Here is a 24,083-nt window from a genome sequence, read left to right as displayed (position 1 = left end):
TGTTTTTATTTTTTGCAATAAGTCTGATGCTGATATGAGTAAATTGGAACAGAGAGAGAGGGAAGGGCGGTAAGTTTAATAATTTACATTAAAAATTCTTTTCATCTGCTGTTTTAAGGAAATTTTTGAATATGTATTTTGGAACATCTGGTAGATTACCAGATACTGGAATTGGAGAGGGGATGTTCAGCAGCTCACACACTTCACCAGGGCTCCAGTGTTCTGGGAGGAAAGGTGCTGAGTGATCTCCATCTGCACCAGAAGTTCCCTGTGCCCCTTACTCAATGATATGAGCAGACATCCTTCGTCCTTTGCCCTTATTAGGGAAGTAGGAAATAAAAATCTGGCTCACTTGTTATGTGAAAGGAAAGGAAAGGAAAGATTTTCCAGCTTATTCTATGTTTACTGTCTGTGAAGCTCATTCTGATATGTATTCTGATATGTACTTAAACACTTACTTTTTTCTATTAGCTTTTATAAACGGCTAATGATGCATGATGGCTCCAACTGCCCCAGCGTAGACTACTGAGCAAATTTAAAAATTAGTGTTCTGGATGGGTTCAAGATGGCGGAGTAGAACGACTTGCGCTCACTCCCTCTTGAGAGAGCACTGAAATCACAACTAACTGCTGAGCAATCATCGACAGGAAGACACTGGAACTCACCAAAAAAGATACCCCACATCCAAAGACAAAGGAGAAGCCCCAATGAGAGGGTAGGAGGGGCACAATCACAATAAAATCAAATCCCATAACCGCTGGGTGGGTGACTCACAAACTGGAGAACAATTATACCACAGAAGTCCACCCACTGGAGTGAAGTTTCTGAGCCCCACGTCAGGCTTCCCCACCTGGGGGTCCAGTAATGGGAGGAGGAACTCCCAGAGAATTAGACTTTGAAGTCTAGTGGGATTTGATTGCAGGACTTCAGCAGGACTGGGGGAAACAGAAACTCCACTCTTGGAGGGCACACACAAAGTAGTGTGGGCATCCAGACCCGGGGGAAGGAGCAGTGACCCCATAGGAGACTGAACTACACCTACCTCTTAGTGTTGTAGGGTCTCCTGCAGAGGCGGGGGATGGCTGTGGCTCACCGTGGGGACAAGGACACTGGCAGCAGAAGTTTAAGGAGGTACTCCTTGGCATGAGCCCTCCAGAGTCCACCATTAGCTCCACAGAGGAGCCTGTAGCCTCCAGTGCTGGGTCACTCAGGCCAAACAACCAACAGGGAGGGAATTCAGCCCAACCAATCAGCGGACAAGCAGATTAAAGTTTCACTGAGCTGTGCCCACCAGAGCAACACCCAGCTCTACCCACCACCCGTCCCTCCCATCAGGAAACTTGCACAAGCCTCTTAGATAGACTCATCCACCAGAGGGCAGACAGCAGAAGCAAGAACTACAGTCCTGCAGCCTGTGGAACGAAAACCACATTCACAGAAAGATAAACAAAATGAAAAGGCAGAGGACTATGTACCAGATGAAGTAACAAGATAAACCCCCAGGAAAACAACTAAATGAAGTGGAGATAGGCAACCTTCCAGAAAAAGAATTCAGAATAATGATAGGGAAGATGATCCAGGACCTCAGAAAAAGAATGGAGGCAAAGATGGAGCAGATATAAGAAATATTTAACAAAGACCTAGAAGAATTAAAGAAAAAACACCTAGAAGAATTAAAGAACGAACAAACAGAGATGAACAATGCAATAACTGAAATGAAAAATGCACTAGAAGGAATCAATAGCAGAATAACTGAGGCAGAAGAACGGATAAGTGACCTGGAAGACAGAATGGTGGAATTCACTGCCATGGAACAGAATAAAGAAAAAAGAAAGAAAAGAAATGAAGACAGTCTAAGAGACCTCTGGGACAACATTAAACACACTAACATTTGCATTATAGGGGTCCCAGAAGGAGAAGAGAGAGAGAGAAAGGACCCGAGAAAATATTTGAAGAGATTAAAGTTGGAAACTTCCCTAACATGGGAAAGGAAATAGCCACCCAAGTCCAGGAAGCACAGAGTCCCAGGCAGGATAAACCCAAGGAGAAACATGCCGAGACACATAGTAATCAAATTGACAAAAATTGAAGACAAAGGAAAAATATTAAAAGCAACAGGGAAAAATGACAGATAACATACAAGGGAACTCCCATAAGGTTAAGAGCTGATTTCTCAGCAGAAACTCTACAAGCCAGAAGGGAGTGGCACGATATATTTAAAGTGATGAAAGGGAAGAACCTACAACCAAGATTACTCTACCCGGCAACGATCTCATTCAGATTCGATGGAGAAATCAAAAGCTTTACAGACAAGCAAAAGCTAAGAGAATTCAGCACCACCAAACCAGCTCTACAACAAATGCTAAAGGAACTTCTCTAAGTGGGAAACACAAGAGAAGAAAAGGACCTACAAAAACAAACCCAAAACAATTAAGAAAATGGTCATAGGAACATACATATCGATAATTACCTTAAACGTGAATGGATTAAATGCTCCAAACAAAAGACACGGGCTTGCTGAATGGATTCAAAAACAAGACCCATATAAATGCTGTCTACAAGAGACCCACTTCAGACCTAGGGACACATTCAAACTGAAAGTGAGGGGATGGAAAAAGATATTCCATGCAAATGGAAATCAAAAGAAAGCTGGAGTAGCAATACTCATATCAGATAAAATAGACTTTAAAATAAAGAATGTTACAAGAGACAAGGAAGGACACTAAATAATGATCAAGGGATCAATCCAAGAAGAAGATATAGCAATTATAAATATATATGAACCCAATATAGGAGCAGCTCAATGCATAAGGCAAGTGCTAACAGCTATAAAAGAGAACATCAACAGCAACACAATAAGAGTGGGGAATTTTAACACCTCACTTACACCAATGGACAGATCATCCAGACAGAAAATAAATGAGGAAACACAAGCTTTAAATGACACAATAGACCAGATAGATTTAATTGATATTTGTAGGACATTCCATCCCAAATCAGCAGATTACACTTTTTTCTCAAGTGCATATGGAACATTCTCCAGTATAGATCACATCTTGGGTCACAAATTAAGCCTTGGTAAATTTAAGAAAATTGAAATCATATCAAGCATCTTTTCGACCACAACGCTATGAGATTAGAAATCAATTACAGGGAAAAAACGTGAAAACCACAAACACCTGGCAGCTAAACCACATGCTTCTAAATAACCATGAAATTGAAACTGTGATTAAAAATCTTCCAACAAGCAAAAGTCCAGGACCAGGTGGCTTCACAGGTGGATTCTATCAAACATTTAGAGAAGTGCTAACACCCATCCTTCTCAAACTCTTCCAAAAAATTGTGGAGGAAGGAACACTCCCAAACTCATTCTACGAGGCCACCATCACCCTGATACCAAAACCAGACAAAGATAGTTCAAAAAAAGAAAATTATAGACCAATATCACTGATGAATATAGATGCAAAAATCCTCCGCAAAATACTAGCAAACAGAATCCAACAACACATTAAAAGGGTCACACATCACGATCAAGTGGGATTTATCCCAGCGATGCAAGGATTCTTCAATATACGCAAATCAATCAATGTGATACACCGTATTAACAAATTGAAGGATGAAAACCATATGATCATCTCAATAGATGCAGAAAAAGCTTTTGACAAAATTCAACACCCATTTATGATGAAAACTCTCCAGAAAGTGGGCATAGAGGGATCCTACCTCAACGTAATAAAGGCCATATACGACAAACCCACAGCAAACATCACTCTCAATGGTGAAAAACTGAAAGCATTTCCTCTAAGATCAGGAACAAGACAAGGTTGTCCACTATCACCACTATTATTCAACATAGTTTTGGAAGTCCTAGCCATGGCAATCAGAAAAGTAAAAGAAATAAAAGGAATACAAATTGGAAAAGAAGAAGTAAAACTGTCACTGTTTGCAAATGTCATGATACTATATATAGATAATCCTAAAGATGCCACCAGAAAACTACTCATGCTAACCAATGAATTTGGTAAAGCTGCAAGATACAAAATTAATGCACAGAAATCTCTTGCATTTGTGTACACTTACAACGAAAGATCAGAAAGAGAAATTAAGGAAACAATCTCGAAACAATCTCATTCACCATTGCAACAAAAAGAATAAAATACCTAGGAATAAACCTACCTAATGAGGTAAAAGACCTGTACTTAGAAAACTATAAGACACTGATGAAAGAAATCACAGATGACACAAACAGATGGAGAGGTATACCATGCTCTTGGATTGGAAGAATCAATATTGTGAAAATGACTATATTACCCAAAGCAATCTACAGATTCAATGCAATCCCTATCAAATTACCATGGCATTTTTTACAGAACTAGAACAAAAAGTCTTAAAATTTGTATGGAGACACAAAAGACCCCGAATAGCCAAAGCAGTCTTGAGGGAAAAAAACGGAGCTGGAGGAATCAGACTCTCTGACTTCAGACTATAATACAAAGCTACAGTAATCAAGACAATATGGTAATGCCACAAAAAGAGAAATACAGATCAGTGGAACAGGATAGAAAGCCCAGAGATAAACCCACACACATATGGTCACCTTATTTTTGATAAAGGAGGCAAGAATATACAATGGAGAAAAGACAGCCTCTTCAGTAAGTGGTGCTGGGAAAACTGGACAGCTACATGTAAAAGAATGAAATTAGAACAATCCCTAACACAAAAATAAACTCAAAATGGATTAAAGACCTAAATGTAAGGCCAGACAATATAAAACTCTTAGAAGAAAACATAGGAAGAACAACTCATTTGACATAAATCACAACAAGATTTTTTTTTTAAGTATATAAAATGTAACCTAGTGTTTTTGTTTGTTTGTTTGTTTGTTTTTTTCACACACACACACTGTATTTTATTTTTACAAGAGATAAATAGACTGACACCAAGCATTGTACATGGATGACCACAACAAAAGCAACAATGATTGCAATTACCAAACATGAAACACACTCATACTCTGTCATAATATTGACACTCAGTCCAGTAATCCTCCACTGTAACAGCTCCTTTACTTTGCAGTGAAAATTGATTTGTATATTCTTTGCCTAACAAGATCTTTTTTGATCCACCTCCTAGAGTAATGGAAATAAAAACAAAAATAAACAAATGGGACCTAATGAAGCTTAAAAGCTTTTGCACAGCAAAGGAAACTACAAACAAGACGAAAAGACAACCCTCAGAATGGAAATAAATATTTGCAAACGAATCAACGGACAAAGGATTAATCTCCAAGATATATAAACAGCTCATGCAGCTCAATATTAAAACAACAAACAACCCAATCCAAAAATGGGCAGAAGTCCTAAATAGACATTTCTCCAAAGAAGACGTACAGATGGCCCAGAGGCACATGAAAAACTGCTCAATATCACTAATTATTAGGGAAATGCAGATCAAAACTACAATGAGGTATCATCTCACACTGGTTAGAATGGGCATCATCAGAAAATGTGCAAACAAGAAATGTTGGAGAGGGTGTGGAGAAAAGGGAACCCTTTTGCACTGTTGGTGGGAATGTAAATTGATACAGCCACTATTGAGAACAGTATGGAGGTTCCTTCAAAAACTAAAAATAGAATTACCATATGACCCAGCAATCGCAGTACTGGGCATATACCCAGAGAAAATCAAGAGGGAGGGGATATGGGGGCATGTGTATGCATATGGTTGATTGGCTTTGTTGTGCAACAGAAACCAACACACTACTGTGGAGCAATTATACTCCAATAAAGATCTATAAATAAATAAATAACAAGGAGAACAAAAAATAAAAGACACATGCACCCCAATGTTCATTGCAGCACTGTTTACAATAACCAGGTCATGGAAGCAACCTAAATGCCCATCGACAGACAAATGCATAAAGAAGATGTGGTACATATATAGAATGGAATATTACTCAGCCATAAAAAGAATGAAATTGTGTCATTTGTAGAGACATGGATGGACCTAGAGACTGTCATACAGAGTGAAGTGAAGTAAGTCAGAAAGAGAAAAGCCAATATAGTATATTAATGCATATATGTGGAATCTAGAAAAATGGTACACATGAAGCGGTTTGCAGGGCAGAAATAGAGACACAGATGTAGAGAACAAACGTATGGACACCAAGGGGGGAAAGCAGGGGTGGGGGGTGGTGGTGGCGGTGGGATGAACTGGGAGATTGGGATTGACTTGTATACACTAATATGTATAAAATAGATAACTAATAAGAACCTGCTGTATAAAAAATAAATAAAATAAAATAAAACATTATGTTGAAAATTGTAGCTAATGCAAAAGGTAAAGAAAAGGAAATAAAAGTTATACATATTGGGAAAAAAAAACTAGTGTTCTGGTCTTGAGACTTCCCTGCCAGTCCAGTGGTTAAGACCTCGCCTTCCAATGCAGGGGGTGCAGGTTCAATCCCTGCTCAGGGAGCTAAGATCCTACATGCCTCGCAGCCAAAAACTGAAACATAAAATAGAAGCAATATTGTAACAAATTCAATAAGGACTTTAAAAATGGTCCACATCAAAAAAAAAAAAAAATTAGTGTTCTGGTCTCATCTTCGGTTAGTAAAACCAAATGCTTGTGAAGAAGTACAATTACATTTTAATCCATTATTGCTCTCTAATGATGTTTTACATTGATTATTTTTTAGAACAGCTTTATATTTTATATTTACAGGAGTTTCCACCAAATGTCATTTTTCTGTTCCAGGATCTCATTTAGAACACCACATTACATTTAGTTGTCAAGTCTCCTTAGGCTCCTCTTGGCTGTGACAGTTTCTTAGGCTTTCTTTGCTATGGATGACCTTGAAAGTTTTGAGGAGGACTGATACTGTAGGATGCCCCTCTCCTGGAATTTTTCTCTTGTTTTTCTCATGATTAGACTGGGGTTAAGGGTTTGGGGGAAGAGAACTTAGAGGTAAAGTGCTATTGTCTTCATATTATATCAAGAGTATAATATCAACATGACAGCACCATTGATGCTGACCTTGATCATCTGGCTAAGGTAGTATTTGTCAGGTGTACTTAGTCTTCCTTTCCATTGTGTACTCTCTGGAAGGAATCTTATACAGCCCACACTTAAGGAGTTACGCTCTACCTCCTTGAGGGTAGAGTGTCTACATAAATTATTTGGAATTCTTCCGCACAGGGGATTTGTAGCTTCTCTCTCATTTAATTATTTATGCAATCATTTATTTATATCAGTATGGACTCAGGGATACTTATTTATACTTTGGGTTATAACCCAATATTGTTCTATTTATTATTTTGTTGCTCAAATTGTCCTAGCTTTGGTCATTGGAAATTCTTGTGTCCCTTTCGCATATCCTCGTCATTTTTTGGGGGGGGGGAATTCCCTTAATCTCTGGAACTATAATTTGCTCTTGGATCATCTTGTATATATCCTGCCCCAGCTTTATCATCAACCATTTCTCCAAGGAGCCTTGGTTCTTTTTATTAGAGAACAGTGTTAGAGACCAAGATCTAAATGTCAGGTGTACTATTGCTACTGGGGTGTCATTGCTTCTAGACCTTCTCAGCTGACAGAGCAAGGGAATATATGTGTGTATACAAACCTGTGTGTGTGTGTATATATATATATATATATATATATATATATATATATATATATATATATATATATATTTCTACATGCAATCATATGTATCTATATTAAGCTAAACATGAGTTCATACTGATGTATCTGGCTCCAATTCATCACTATATGGATCATTCCAGTCTCTTCTCCTTGCTTATCTGTAAATTCGCACTCCAATAGTGAGAAAACTGGTTCCCACCATCCATGATTCACTTACTTAATTGCTCAGTTTCAATATACTAGCATAGTAAAGTTAGAATTGTTAACCTGTATCCCTGGGGGAAACAACTTTATTGACTAGAGTACAGTGCTTATGTGCAGTTTCTTTTGCCATTATAGACTCCACTCATTTCCAAAAATACTTAGGTCTACACAGTTTTCCCCCCATCCTTTTCAGTAAGGTTGTTCTATATATTTATAATGCACTTAGATTCTTTTGTCAAGGATTGAATACCATTAGGGAACCCCGCCGACCTCCTAAATGATTTTGAAATATTTGCATACATTAAGGTTTGCTCTTTGTTCTGTGAAATTCTATGGATTTTGACAAATGCAAAATATCATGTATCCACCATTACAGTAACATACAGAATAGTTTCACTGACCTAAAAAATCCTCTGTGATTTACCTATGCAACCCTCCCAAACTGCAGGTAACCACTGATCTTTTTACTGTTGCTATGGTTTTGCTTTTTCCAGTGTCATATAATTGGAATCATACAGTGTGTAGATTTTCCAGCCTGGTTTCTTCTACTTAGCAATATGCATTTAATGTTCATCCATATCTTTGAGTATACTGATAGCTCATTTCTTTTTATATGGAGTATTATTTCCTTGTATGGGTATACCACAGTTTTTTATTCATTCACATATTGAAGGACATCTTCTTTGCTTCCAGTTTTGGGAAATTATGAGTAAAACTGAATAAACATTTGCATGCAGATTTTTGTGAGGATTTAAGTTTTCAAACAGTTGGGTAAATACCTAGAAGTGTGAGTGCTGGATCATATGGTAAGACTATGTTTAGCTTTGTAAGAAACTGACAAGCTGTCTTCCAAAGTGGCATTACCATTTTGCGTTCCCACCAGCAATGAATGAGAGTGCTTGCACATTCTCGCTAGCAATTGGTATTGTAAGTTTTAAAGAAAATGTTTACCCATTCTAATAGGTATGTAGTTGTTTTAATTTGCAATTGCTGTTTTAATTTGTAATTCTCTAATGACGTGATGTTGGCCATTTTTTTTCACATTCTAATTTGGCATTTGCATAATTTCTTTGGAGAGGTATCTGTTTAGATCTTTTCACACTTCAAAATTTGGTTGTTTGTTTTCTTATTGTTGAGTTGTAAGAGTTCTTTGTATATTTTATAAATAAGTCCTTTTTCAGAAATGTGTTTTGCAAATATTTTCTCCCAGTTTGTGGCTTGTCTGTGATATCATTTTTCAATGTGTTTTCACACTCCAATGGGATCCTTGATGAGGAAAAGAAATTAGTCAATTGTAAGAGGTCAGTAATGTCTCTGTGTGGGAATGCTCAACCTCCTCTCTCTAGGAATCCACTTTTCATTGGTCTTCCAAAGGCACTGTTCTTTTCAAAACCTTATATATGCAGTGTAAGAAAGATATTATGAGAAGATATCAGTACTCAAATAAGTAAAGAAAAAGTACATTTAAAATTTTTGATTCTCACAATGACCCTGTGATATAGATAAGGAAGATGTTTGCAATCACATATACCAACTTTGTTAGGAAAGTTTCCAGGTAAGGAGACTAGAGCCCAGGAAAGCTACATGATTTGCTCTGAGTTGCATAGTCAGCAAGAGATGAAGCCACGGCCAGACTCCTAGTTTCTATCTCCTGGCCCCAAATTCTCTTACCTATATCACACTGGAATCCTATCTTGTTAGCTGGAAAACCATTATTGCTTTGGTTTAAAGTACAAACTCGCTGATAATCCACATACATAACAATTTATTTTTCTGATGCATTTGAGCCTTGGCTGAGTCAGATAAATAACTTATTCAAAATGGAATGAGCTAAGATGCATCCTGAACTTTTAACTCCATTTTTGCTTTCTTGGTGTTTTGTAGCTACAGTGGATCCTTCATAGTCTATCATCTGTTTCTTCCAGAAAATCCTTGATTGTACTCAACATTTTAGTGCAGATAGACCTTAGTATTTGCTAATATGTCCTTTAAGAGTTTGGGAGGAAAATATCTGTTATTTAACCATTTAACCAATTTGAAAATTGAAAGTTCCTTTAGTGCAGGACTCCTCAACCGTGTATTGTATTTTGGGGCAGCCATTTGTTTGCTGTGGAGGCCTCTTGTGCACTGCAGGATGTTTAGCGGCATTCAGGGACTCTACCCACTAGATGCCAGTAGCATCCTTCCCGGTTATCACAATGAAGCATGTCTCTAGATATGGCCAAATGTCCCCTCGTGGCAAGGGAAACCGTTTCTGTCAAGAACTACTGCTCTAGTGTTTAAACTGTTTGGTGACTAATGATTTAGGCAGCAGTAGATCATACTAGATTAATGTCAAGAAGATATAGATTTTATAAATTAGCAGAATTCATTGTTCTATGGTTTTATTACCTTATTGGTATAGTAATTTGGTACAGCAAAACAAACACAATTTTATTCAAAAATTGTTAATAAAATGGAAGGAATAGGGCTAAACTAGGGGAGGGCTAGAAAAGATGAAATAGAGGTCAACTAGGGGTTAAATATATTTTTAGCAAAATTAAACCGTTCTATGACCCAAGGAAAAGTTCCTCATAGGAGCATCTTTTGCCTTTTGTCTTTTCATTGTAGAATCATGAAATTTTATATTCTATAGGACCCGTAGAGATGATATAGGTAAGTGCTAGAACAAGAAAAAAGAGTGAAGCATTATTGCTGGATTCATGTTTCATTTTAACACGGTCTATTACCCTGAATACTATAATATACATGCCTTAATTATAGAAAATCTATAGTTAGTTATAGCATTAATTATAGCATAGGAATAGTCTAGGAATCACACATTATAACACATGGAAATTGACTTTAAAAATTGTCCTTTCTGAATTAGGGATCCCTAGAGAAATGGCTGATCCTAGAGCCAGGGCAGGGAAAATTCATGAAAAGCCTGGAACATTTTGTGGTAAAAGTAAGGGGGAAAAAAAGAGGAGTAGGGCATGTCAAAAGAACACAGGAGCTGACTTTTAAGAGTTCCCAATAGCCAAAGCTGGAACAATTGAAGCAATAAAATAAATAATAAATACTACAACCTGAAGAATAAAATATTCATAAGTTCATATTGATAGAAATAAATGACTGAATAAATAATTAAGTGGTGGAGAAGTGACAAATCTTCCTTACATAAGAATTCCAAATAGTAAATATAGAAGGGATGAGGGAAATGGAAAAAAGACCACTAGAATGCCACAGTAATAATTGCTGGAGATAAGATTCATGGATGAATGCTAAAATTAATGGCTGAAATATTAAGAAGCAGAATATTTGCTCAAATATCTCTCCCCAAATATTTATTAATTACTGTGGTGAATTTAACACATGTCTACAAGTTCTTTGATGGTCCTCTAGGAGGTGGAGTTTAATTTCCCTTCCTGTGAGGGTGGGCTGGGTTTAGTGACTTACTTATAACGACTAGGTTATGGGAAAGGGAAAAATAGTAACTTTACGGTGAAAAAGCCCTAGTAGATAGAAACTTTACCAAGTGATAAAGGTTAGCTTCACTAGTAATAAGTCATGTTAGCATCAAGTACCCTCTGATATGACGCAGTGAGGAGGCTAATTCGCCTCTGTGGTATATTCTCCCCAAATCCATATAAGAAAACATCTGCAAACTCAAACTGATGAATGGTCTACAAAATATCTGTCTAGTACTCTCCCAAAGTGTCTAAGTTATACGTAAGAAGAAAAGACATTGAAGCTGTTACAGATTGGAAGAGCCTAAGGAGATATGAAAACTAAACGCAGTGTGGTATTCTGGCGTGGATCCATAAACAGAAAAAGGACATTAGTGAAAAAACGAGTGAAACCCAAATAAAGTCTGTAGTCTAGCTAATAGCATTGTAGCAGTGTTAATTTCTGAGTTTTGATAAATATACCGTGGTTATGTAAGATGCTAACATTAGTGGCAGCTGGTTGGAGGATATAGGGAAACGCTACATTATCTTTACAACTTTTTTGTAAGTCTAATATTATTCCAAAATTAAATAGAAGATGTAAAAAGCCCCTTCTTTCTTCAAATACTTATTGAATGCTTATTATGTGTTCAGAATGCTTATGAATGTAAATCACTTTGGAGAACAGTAAACATTACCCAGCAAAACTGAGCACATGCATTCCCCATGACCCAGGAATTTCACTCCTTAAGTACTTAAAAAAAAAAACACCAAACTCTTATACATGTTCACAGGAGACACAAACAAGAATGTTCATAGCTACATTGGTCATAGTAGCAAAACCCTGGGAGAAAACCCATGTGTCCATTTACAGGATGATGGATAAATTGTGGTATTTTTCACACAATGGGTTAATACAATATAGAAGTGTAAATTAATGAGGTATTGTTGCAAATATAAGTAAGAATGAATCTCAAAACCAAATATAGATTGAAAGAAGCAATGGACAGAAAAATGCATACAGTTTGATTCAATTAATATAAAAGTCCTAACCAAGCTAGGTTAAATAATATATTGTATGGGGATAATAAAAAAATAGAGGGCTTCCCTGGTGGCGCAGTGGTTGAGAATCTGCCTGCCAATGCAGGGGGCACGGGTTCAAGCCCTAGTCTGGGAAGATCCCACATGCCGCAGAGCAACTAGGCCCGTGAGCCACAACTACTGAGCCTGCACGTCTGGAGCCTGTGCTCCACAACAAGAGAGGCCGAGATAGTGAGAGGCCCGCGCACTGCGATGAAGAGTGGCCCCCGCTTGCCGCAACTAGAGAAAGCCCTCGCACAGAAACAAAGACCCAACACAGCCAAAAATGAATAAATTAAAAAAAAAAAAAAGAATAATACTAAGTAGCGAAAAGTACCATAAAAAAGCACTGTGGTGTTTGGGGAGGGCAACCTCAGCGATGACATTAAGAAAATTTTAAAATTAATTATATTCATAAGAAAAAAACTAAACCCAAAACTAGCAGAGGAAGGAAATGTTTATAGCTGAGAGATAAAATAAAGAATAGAAAAACAGTAGAGAAAATCAATGCAACCAAAATTGATTTTTCAAAATATTACCAAAATTGACAAATCTTTAGCTAGATTGAGTCAGAAAAAAAAAGAGAAGACTCAAATTACTAAAATCTGAAATGAAAGTGGGGACATTACTATCTATTCTACAGAAATAAAAAGGATTAGGAGAGTACTATGAACAATTTTATGCCAACAAATTGATAACCTAGATGAAATGGACCAATTCCTAGATACTCAAAACCTACAAAGAATGAATCACAAAGAGAAAACCTGAATAAACCTATAACTAATAAGGACATTGACTCAATAGTAAAAAACCTCCCAACAAAGAAAAGCCCTGGACCTGGTGGCTTCTTTGGTGAATTCTAAAAGACGTTTAAAGAAGAACTAACACTAATCCTTTACAAACTTCTCCAAAAAATTGAAGAGGAGAGAACACTTCGAAACTCATTCTATGAGACCAGCATTACCCTGATACCAAGCCAGACAAAGCACTACAATAAAAGAAAACTACAGACCAATATCCCTGATGGGTATTGATGCACAAGTCCATAATAAAATACTAGCAAACCTAATTCAGTAACACATTAAAAGGATTATATATAATGACCAAGTGGGATTTATTTCTGGAATGCAAGGATGGTTCAACACACAGAATTGATCAATGTAATATGTAATATATCAAGTCCCCTCCATGTGAATGTGTTCCATTTCGAGAGTACATTCGTAAGTCCAATTGGTTCGTAAGTCCAACAAAGGTAGCCTAGGTACCCAACTAACACAATTGGCTATATAGTACTGTACTGTAATAGGTTTATAATACTTTTTGCACAAACAATACATAAAAAACAAACACAAAAAATAAAACATTTTTAATCTTAACAGTACAGTACCTTGAAAAGTGCAGTAATATAGTACAACAGCTGGCATGCAGGGGCTGGCATTGAGTGAACAGGCAAGAAGAGTTACTGACTGGAGGAGGGAGAGGATGTGGGAGATGGTAGAACTGAAGGATCATCAGCAATAGGAGACAGAAGGCAAGCTGCAATTTCACTCACACCTGATGTTGATGGCACAGGTTCTGGTTCCTTGCTGGATTCAATTCTGTCTATCCTCTTGAAAAAACGATCCAGTGATGTCTGGGTAGTAGCCCTTTTTTTCTTGTCATAGATGACACTGTCACACTGGATTGCATTCTGAACGGTTGCTGCAGCCTTCGTGTACCGTTCTATGTTTCAGTCCTGTGCCTCAAAACTAACAGTGCCTCCTGAAATAAAGAAAATCCCCTTGCCATTTCCTGCATCGTGAACCTCTTCAGTTCTTCAGTTACTTCTTCCTCCTGTCTGTCTTCGTCCTTTCTCTGGACCTTCAATTCCATCAGGTCTTCATTAGTAAGCTCGTGTTGCACAGCAAGGAGTTCAGTGAAGTTGTCCTCTTGAAGATCTAGCTTGAAATAAAGATATTATGCTACTGTACTCTATTCAGTACTATACAGTAAAGTACACAAAAGCACAACCACTTGTAGAGGATGCACACACGTGACAATGTATGCCAGACATGTGAAATAACTTACATGATTGGACATGTGAACGCATGTTCGAGTCTTTGAAAGTTTACAACTTGAAGGTTCATATGTAGGGGACTTACTTTACCAACAGAATGAAGGGAAAAAAAATCACATGATCATCTCAATTGATACAGAAAAAAATTTTGACAAAATTAAACACTCCTTCTTGATAAAAATACTCAACAAACTTGGAATAGAAGAAAATTAGGTCAATATAATATAAGAAAGATTTTCCTCTAAGAATAAGACAAGGATGCCCACTCTTGGCACTACTAGTCAACATAGTATTAGAATCTCTAGCCAGAGCAACAAGGAAAGAAAAAGAAAGAAAAGGCACCCAAATTGGAGGAGAAATAAAATTATCTCCATTTGCAGATGACATGATCTTATATGAAGAAAACCCTAACAATTTCACAAAAAAAACCTGTTAGAACTAATAGACAGATTCAGCACATTAATAGGATACAAAATCAACTTATAAAAATTAGCTGCATTTCTGTACAATAACAATGAACAATTTGAAAAGGAAGTGAAGAAAATAATTTTATTTAAAATAGCATCAAAAAGAATGAAATATTTAGGGATTAACTTAATCAAGGAGGTAAAAGACTTGTACACTGAAAACTACAAAACATTGTTGAAAGAAATTAAGACACAAATAAATTGGAAAGACACCTTGTGTTCATGGATTGGAAGACTTGGCATTGTTTAGATGCCAATACTACCTAAAGTGATTTACAAATTTAATGCTATCCCTATCAAATCCCAATGACTTTTTGTAGAAGTAGAAAAATCTGATAAGGAATTAATATCTGGACTACATGGAGAACTCCTACAATTCAATAACAGCAACAATAACAAAAAACGTGATTCAAAAATGGACAAAGAACTTGACATTTTTCCAGAGAAGATGAACAAATGGCAATAAGAACATTTGGAATGATGCTCAACATCACTAAGTATTAGGGTAATGCAAATTAAAACATATCTGAGAGAAGAACTTTCTAGATAGAGGGAGCTGGTAGAGCAGAGATCACAATGTAGACACTTGTCTCTTGCGTTTCTGGGGAAGCAAAGTGGTCAGTGTGTCTGCGGCAGTGAGTGGGGGTGAAGTTGTAGGAGAGGAGGTTGGACAGGTGAGGGGCCAGATCATGGATGGCCTCATAGGCCGTTTAGAGGATGCTGTCTTTTATGCTGAGTGGCGAGCCATGCAGGTGTTGAGCAGAGGAGTGGTGTGATAATACTTAAGTTTTAAAATGGTATTTCTGACTGTGGTGCCCAGAATAGACTGTAGGGGTCAGTGGTAGACGCAGTGAGATCGGTTGGAGGCTAGTGCAATATCCCGGTGAGAAATGATGTCTGCTTGAACCAAGTTGTAGCTCTGGAAGTGGTGAGAAAAGTCAGATTCTGATTATATTTTGAAAGTGGGATGAGCAGATTTTCCTGAGGGATAAGATGTAGTGTATGAGAGAAAGAAAAGAGTCAAGGATGGTGCTAAGGTTTATGGCCTGAGTCATGCATTAATAAAAATCCTTTATATATAGAAATGAAAAAGGAAAATGTTGTAAAAGATGTTATAAGAACAACACCTGTTTTTGTATTGTAATTTCATACTATTGTCATTCAAAAATGCCAACAGAATAACTCTTTTCTGAGAAGAAACCTATCTACAACTTATGGTTCTCTGCGAGAAGCCCTAATTTTATGCATATCCCATCAGCTTGCTTCTAGCAGAGGCACTTAGCCAGAGAGATGACTCTCATGTCTTGTTCTGCTCAGTCTTTGAGACTGAGAGTAAGTGTTTGGAGCATTAATATTTGTTCTTGGTTTTGCCCTGCTTGGAGGAAAATCTCATAAGTACTCCAGGTGCCCACAATGATGAAAATAATCATTACTAATTATATGTGTGGGCACCCAAGGCATAAATATGTACAAGATACTTAACAATAACAGCACTGTGGTATCTATTCTTACTGTTCCAGAGCTTACCTTGGGTCAGAAACTCTGGCAGGGTCTCCACACATTGCCTTTTAAATCTTCACAGCACATTGTAAACTATTATCCTTTTCTAACAGATGAAGGATCTGAAGTCCAGAAAGATTACTTAACTTGTTTAAGTTTAAATAGATAGTGAGGAATGGAGCTGGGCTCTCTAGACTCCAGACCTGTCTGTCTTCAAAGACAATGTTCTTTTTGATTTGCTGCTGTCTAATCTCAGGGATTTAGGTGAATGATGTATTTGTAACATGTTAATTCAACAAACATTCATTTAGTGCCTCTATATGTCAGGAACTTGGTTAGCTTTACATTGGAGGATAAGAAGATTGATTGATTAGTTGATGAAACGAATATTGAATACCTATGATATGCCCAGAGGTGTGCAGGGCTGTAGGAAGACAAAGATGAATGGTCCCTGCTCTTGAGGAAGAACCACTGCTCCTTGGAGGTCCCAGACAGTCATATTTGAATTTTATAAAATAAAAAGCAGTAGAAACCTAAATGGGGAGGCTTCTGAATGGGATGGCTACCCTGATTCATTCGGGCACTTCAGAAACTTAGTAAAGTAACTTTTTACTTCTTTGAATTGGAAAGTCTGCACAATCATATTTCAAGAATGGTTTGAGGTAGGCTTATCTTTTGCTTTTGTTTTTCTAACATTTTCATTCAAATTCTTGTTTTTCTTCAAAACTCACTACTAGATATGCAATGAATAAAGATACAGTATTCAAATCACTTGAAGATCTGAATACATCATTTCACAACACAATTATCGGTACTTAAGAACTCGCGTCATCTCTTCAGAGACCTTTCCTGCCTCTGCTGTCTAAATTAGACCCACTTCCTAACCACTCGACATCACTTTACAGTGTTAAATTTTTTCATGGTTTTATCACTATCAGACATTATTATCCATATGCGCATTTGTTTATTGCCTGTCTATTACCACTAGAATAGAGTTCCATGAGAAATTTTTATAGTGATAAAGAAAATTAACTTTACTTATTAGAAAATTAGAAATTTACTTATTGGTAATTAGAAATTTACCTATTAGTAAATTAGAGAAATTGATTGTAGTGTTAAAATTTGTCGAATGCTTTATTTCTGAACTATTTATAAGAATATTTATATACAAACCATAACAAAGTAGAGTACAGCAAGCACATTGCTCTATTTAAGTCAAAGTATTTTCTCAATTCTGAGCTTGCTCCTATCACTTCAGTTTTTAATTTTTAACAAGGGCATTCTGTGTTTTGAGAAAGTGCTTGATTCACACAGTATAATATTTAAGTGGAAGGAGAATCAATGATCCCCAATAAAGTTAAAAAATATATTTTCCAACCAATATGACTTTTTCATTAGATTTTTTACTTTTCTGTATTAAACTATGTTTCATGTTAAAAAAAATCATACTTGCATTCATGGATGATCTAAATTGCTGGAACTAAATATAACACTTATATAAACCCATGGTTGATCTAAATACAATATAGAGTCAAATGTATATGTGTTTTAAACTCATTTATGTGAATATTTGCCACAAATAAAAAATGAACAGGATTGTTAGGAAATAAAGGAGACAGATACAAAGATCAGGAGAAGAACATTTTAGAAGAAAAGGCAAGAACAAAAGTTTCAGGGGCGGTAAAGAATGGAGTATGTGTGAAATACTCATAGGATGCCAAAGGAGATAAAAATGGAAAGGTGAGCAAGAACAAATCATATAGGGCCTTGTGGGCTATAATAATGAGTTGGAGTTTTATCTAAGATAAATAAATGGCAAGTTACGGAGGGCTTAAGCAAGGAATGACATGATCTGATTTATGACTTAAAAATATCACTGTGGTCCCTTTGTGGATAAGGGATTATAAGAGGGCAAGAATTAAATTAGGAAAATCAGTTAAGACGCTATTATAATAGTTTAGGAAATAGATAATGAGTAGGACTAGGATGGTATAATTGCCATGAGGGAAAAGGATGGATTCAACTAGTGGGCTAGCTGTGGGGAATGAGGAGAAAAGGATGGGACTTCTAGACTTTGGGCCTGAACAACTGGTTGGATAGTACCATTTACTTGGGTTGAAAGTCAAGAGTCTTGCTTTGGATGTGTTAAGTTTCAAAGGCCTGTTAGACATTTAAGTAGTGTTATTGAGAAGACAGTTAGACATACTAGTCTGGACCTCAGTACTAGAAAATATAAATTTGAGAGTTATTGGCTTAGAGGTAGGATTTAATAGCATGGGCCTGAATTAGCTTAGCCAGAAGAGACGATCAATAGAGAAGGGAAGAAGGCCCAGGGCAAAAACCTGGGTTTAGAAATCTCGTAGAGGAAGAGAGGTCATCAAAGAAGACTGAAGAGTAGCCAGAGAAGTAGAGGGAGAACCAAAAGCATATGATGTCATAGAAGCCAATGTTTCAACAGTAATGATCAGCTCTGTCAAATCCTGCTGAGAAGTAGAGTAAGATGCGGCAAGGAAAGGAATCGCTGTATTTGGCAGCATGGAGCTTCGAGGAAGCGATGGGATGGATGCTTGACTGGAATGGGAGGAAGAGAGAATGTGATGTGACGGAGTGGAAATGAGGGAAAGAGCCAGAAAGAGACCTCGAGTCAAGGGAGGGTTTTTTTTTTTTTTTTAATTATGAAACTATACTTTAATGCACTCATTTTCAATATGCCATTTCAGAGAAAAATATTTGCATTTCCAGGAGTTTAGCCAGAGTTATATATTTTAAAATTAAAAATGACAAAGACTTAATTTTATTCTAAAAAAATTCATTGTTTCTGAGTTGGTGCATCACAATATGGCAAGTTTTCTATAAGAAGGTCTTTCCTAGGGACCAATTTCAGCGTATTGTGGTCTGTGTGAATACCTTGTATAACAGATGTTCTCAGCATCAATTCAACATTAGAACCTATTTTTATTAGCTCTTCTATTTTTTTAGGAGAAGTTTCACTTCTTTACATTTGAATTCTTCGTTTATCTTTATTCTGGCTGCTTCTAATGCCCTAGCATCATTGTTAAAAACTTGTTATCTGGTGCTGTGCAGTGTTTTAAAGAGCTGTAAAACCTTGGCCGCCTGACCCATGGCTCTCCTCACCACTGCGGCTACTTCTCCTAATGGAGGGTTTTTAACTGAGGGATATTTTGGAGTCGGTTTCTGTGTTGATGAGAATTATCTAGTGTACAGGAAGTTATGATGATGCAGGGGAGACAGGGGATATGGGCTGAAACACAGTCTTTGAGCTGGTGAGAGATGATGGGGCCCAGAGTGCAGGTGGAGGTGTTGCCTTGTGATAGGTATAGGGACACCTTGATGCTGTCATAAGAAGAGGCAAAGCTCTGGTAGATTGTAGTTGGTGGCGGGAAGATGAGGGAGTTTCTGTTGGGTTGCTTCAATTCCGCAGCTGAGAAGGAAGAGGAGAAAAGAGAAGACGTGAAATACCCAGATGTCTTGGATATTGGGATATTGTTTACAAGGGAAATGTAGCAGAACAGCTGGATAGCAATAAGTATGAGTTTTATTTTTATTTTTTTAACATCTTTATTGGAGTATAATTGCTTTACAATGGTGTGTTAGTTTCTGCTTTATAAAAAAGTGTATCAGCTATACATATACATATATCCCCATATCCCCTCCCTCTTGCATCTCTCTCCCACCCTCCCTATCCCACCCCTCTAGGTGGTCACAAAGCACCGAGCTGATCTCCCTGTGCTATGCGGCTGCTTCCCACTAGCTATCTATCTTACATTTGGTAGTGTATATATGTCCATGCCACTCTCTCACTTCATCCCAGTTTACCCTTCCCCCTCCCCGTATCCTCAAGTCCATTCTCTAGTAGGTCTGCATCTTTATTCCTGTCCTGCCCCTAGGTTCTTCAGAACCATTTTTTTCCCCCTTAGATTCCATATATATGTGTGAGCATATGGTCTTTGTTTTTCTCTTTCTGACTTACTTCACTCCGTATGACAGACTCTAGGTCCATCCACCTCACTACAAATAACTCAATTTTGTTTCTTTTTATGGCTGAGTAATATTACATTGTATATATGTACCACATCTTCTTTATCCATTCATCAGTCGATGGACACTTAGGTTGTTTCCATGTCCTGGCTATTGTAAATAGTGCTTCAGTGAACATTGTGGTACGTGACTCTTTTTGAATGATGGTTTTCTCAGGGTATATGCCTAGTAGTGGGATTGCTGGGTCGTATGGTACTTCTATTTTTAGCTTTTTAAGGAACCTCCATACTGTTCTCCATAGCGGCTGTTATCAATTTACATTCCCACCAACAGTGCAAGAGGGTTCCCTTTTCTCCACACCCTCTCTGGCATTTATTGTTTGTAGATTTTTTGATGATGGCCATTCTGACTGGTGTGAGGTGATACCTTATTGTAGTTTTGATTTGCATTTCTCTAATGATTAGTGATGTTAAGCATCCTCTCGTGTGTTTGTTGGCAATCTGTATATCTTCTTTGGAGAAATGTCTACTTAGGTCTTCTGCCCATTTTTGGATTGGGTTGTTTGTTTTTTTGATATTGAGCTGCATGAGCTGCTTGTAAAGTTTGGAGATTAATCCTTTGTCACTTGCTTCATTTGCAAATATTTTCTCCCATTAAGGAATCCAAATCAGAAAAGAAGTAAAGCTGTTACTGTTTGCAGATGACATGATACTATACATAGAGAATCCTAAAGATGCTACCAGAAAACTACTAGAGCTAATCAATGAATTTGGTAAAGTAGCAGGATACAAAATTAATGCACAGAAATCTCTTGCATTCCTATATGCTAATGATGAAAAATATGAAAGAGAAATTAAGGAAACACTCCCATTTACCATTGCAACAAAAGAATAAAATACCTAGGAATAAACCTACCTAAGGAGACAAAAGACCTGTATGCAGAAAATAAGACACTGATGAAAGAAATTAAAGATGATACAAACAGATGGAGAGATATATCATGTTCTTGGATTAGAAGAATTAATATTGTGAAAATGACTCTACTACCCAAAGCAATCTACAGATTCAATGCAATCCCTATCAAACTACCAATGGTATTTTTCACAGAACTAGAACAAAAAATTTCACAATTTGTATGGAAACACAAAAGACCCCGAATAGCCAAAGCAGTCTTGAGAAAGAAAAACAGAGCTGGAGGAATCAGGCTCCCTGACTTCAGCCTATACTACAAAGCTACAGTAATCAAGAGAGTATGGTACTGGCACCAAAACAGAAATATAGATCAATGGAACAGGATAGAAAGCCCAGAGATAAACCCACGCACATATGGTCACCTTATCGTTGATAAAGGAGGCAAGAATATACAGTGGTGAAAAGACAGCCACTTCAATAAGTGGTGCTGGGAAAACTGGACAGCTACATGTAAAAGAATGAAATTAGAACACTCCCTAACACCATACACAAAAATAAACTCAAAATGGATTAAAGACCTAAATGTAAGGCCAGACACTATAAAACTCTTAGAGGAAAACATAGGCAGAACACTCTATGACATAAATCACAGCAAGATCCTTCTTGATTCACCTCCTAGAGAAATGGAAATAAAAACAAAAATAAACAAATGGGACCTAATGAAACTTAAAAGCTTTTGCACAGTAAAGGAAAACATAAACAAGATGAAAAGTATGAGTTTTAGATTAGCAGCCATGAAGTTAAAGTGTGAACAATCATTGCAGCTACTCAGTGACAGGGCTAAGTAGGAGAATAATTGTGTTTAACCAGGGATATTGCTTTGTTGTGTGAATAAAATGGAACAAAAATCTCTGGTTATAATTTATGTAATTTAATAATATTAATATTTTAATGATGGGCCCTGGACTCTAAGGTAGAAAAGAGCAAAGGAAGGAAGGAGGGGATGAAGAGTAATAAAAACATTATAAAGTCAGTGGATTTGTGGTTTACGACATTGGAAAGTTGTTGAAGTAGGTATCCTAGAGTGTGCTGGGAAGACACAAAGGACTAGTGGAGAGTGAGATGTTAAATTTAATACCTTTAGGGTGGTACATTCATTGTTATGTGGCAAGGGCTGAGGCATGATCATGAGTTTGGGCCTTCTGGTGTGACAGAGGAAAGAGAGTCGCAAGAGAGGAGACAAAGGATTTGAGAGTTCACTGCTGGATGGATTATCCACATGGAAGCTAATGTCACTGAAAATGATAACAAGAGGAGGGATGAGGGAAAGGCAGAACTTGGCACTAAATTCCTTGGTGCATGAAGAAAAGAACATGGGAAGTCTGAAAATGATTCCAGGGAATAGCAGGTGGTAGAGTCGAATGGCACATGCTTCAGGGAACTGGGCCTTTTGAAGAAGAAAGAAGGAGCCATATCAGTGGGACCTAGGAGGGTACCTATCCCATCTTAAGCCATTATGTACTTGGTGGGGTGGGAGGGGAAAAAATACTGCTTCCTATTGAGAGGGAGTCTGGGAAAGTAGTCTTCACCAATGGCAAGGAGGTGAAGGGCATTTTCAAAGTGGAACTTAAGGTTCTAAGAGAAGATTTAGGGAGCTGGTACAGATAGTCCATTTCCAAGGACACAGTACGAGAGTTTGGGAGGATGGAGTTGCATGGAAAATTATGGAATGTATAGAAAAGTATGCAGGTGAATTTAAAAAATGTCAAATACTTTGAAAAATCCAACTCTTTCAAAGTATACTGACTCCTGCATTGAGAAGAAACACAAAAATGCTTTGTTAAACCAAGTGTAGCCGCAGTAACTCCTCCAGTGTCCATCTCCCAGCTTCCTTAGCATCAAAAGTCCTACCCTCCCGGGCATATGGCTGTCCAGCAAGAGACCACATAGACCAGCCTCCCTTACAAACAAGGCTGCGTGTCTAAGCCCCACAGCAAGGAAATGCCTTTAGAAGGAGATTTTTGTATCCACTTTCTCTCCTTGCCTCTTCCCATAGGATAAAATGCAGACGTTGTGGGTAGACAGTTTTAACTATATGGCTAATTAGAATTCCCTGAGGGTTGTCAGAAGGAGGCAGAAGGCATCAGAGCCCCTGGGTGACTTCACGGAGCAGAGCCGCTCACCCACTCTGAACCACCTGCCCGCCTCCAGAAAGTGATGTAAATTTTGCCTTGTTTGGGTCCTTAATACCACACGGTGCGTCCCAAGTTTGGGTTTAGAATATATGCTAGTTGCATGCTAGTGTTATTAGGCCATGTCATGGGATCACGTAAATCACCGTTTAGGAACCTAGAACATTCCTGGCCAAGACTAAGATACATTTTGAAAATGTGGAAAAGGTTGTATAATTAAGTTCTGTTTTTTCCTGAGTTCTTTACTACCAGAGGAATTATTCAACAAGCTTTGGTAATGAGTCTACAGGTATTTGAATGAAAAAAAAAAAAAAAGACAAGTACCATAGTTCTCTTCATGTTTTCAGTCACATGACAGGTGCCATTTGTACCGTGTAGCCTTCTGCTTCGGTTTGGGAGAATAGCATTTCAGCATTTCTTTAATTTGGGGGTGAATCCTGATGTCTCCATCTTGTTTCAAGTACAAGGAGTGAACAGGTCACATAACAATACAGTTTCATCTTGGACTCTCTTCTTTCATCTGTAGGCTGAGCAGGTCAGCCTTTCCATCATTCTGCTAGTTCAGTGAATCACCGGTCAGAAGTTCCCCTACACT

At 37.5% G+C, this 24,083-nt stretch overlaps 1 pseudogene; it reads right to left on the bottom strand.

The window, feature by feature from the left end:
- Nucleotides 1-19,194: 19,194 nt before the first annotated feature.
- On the bottom strand, nt 19,195-19,532 carry LOC132356646 (complex III assembly factor LYRM7-like; annotated as a pseudogene).
- Nucleotides 19,533-24,083: the final 4,551 nt, after the last annotated feature.

The sequence above is a fragment of the Balaenoptera ricei genome, chromosome 21 (genome assembly GCF_028023285.1).
Source record: "Balaenoptera ricei isolate mBalRic1 chromosome 21, mBalRic1.hap2, whole genome shotgun sequence".
NCBI classification, from domain to species: domain Eukaryota; kingdom Metazoa; phylum Chordata; class Mammalia; order Artiodactyla; family Balaenopteridae; genus Balaenoptera; species Balaenoptera ricei.
This window is presented reverse-complemented; position numbering and strand designations above follow the sequence as displayed.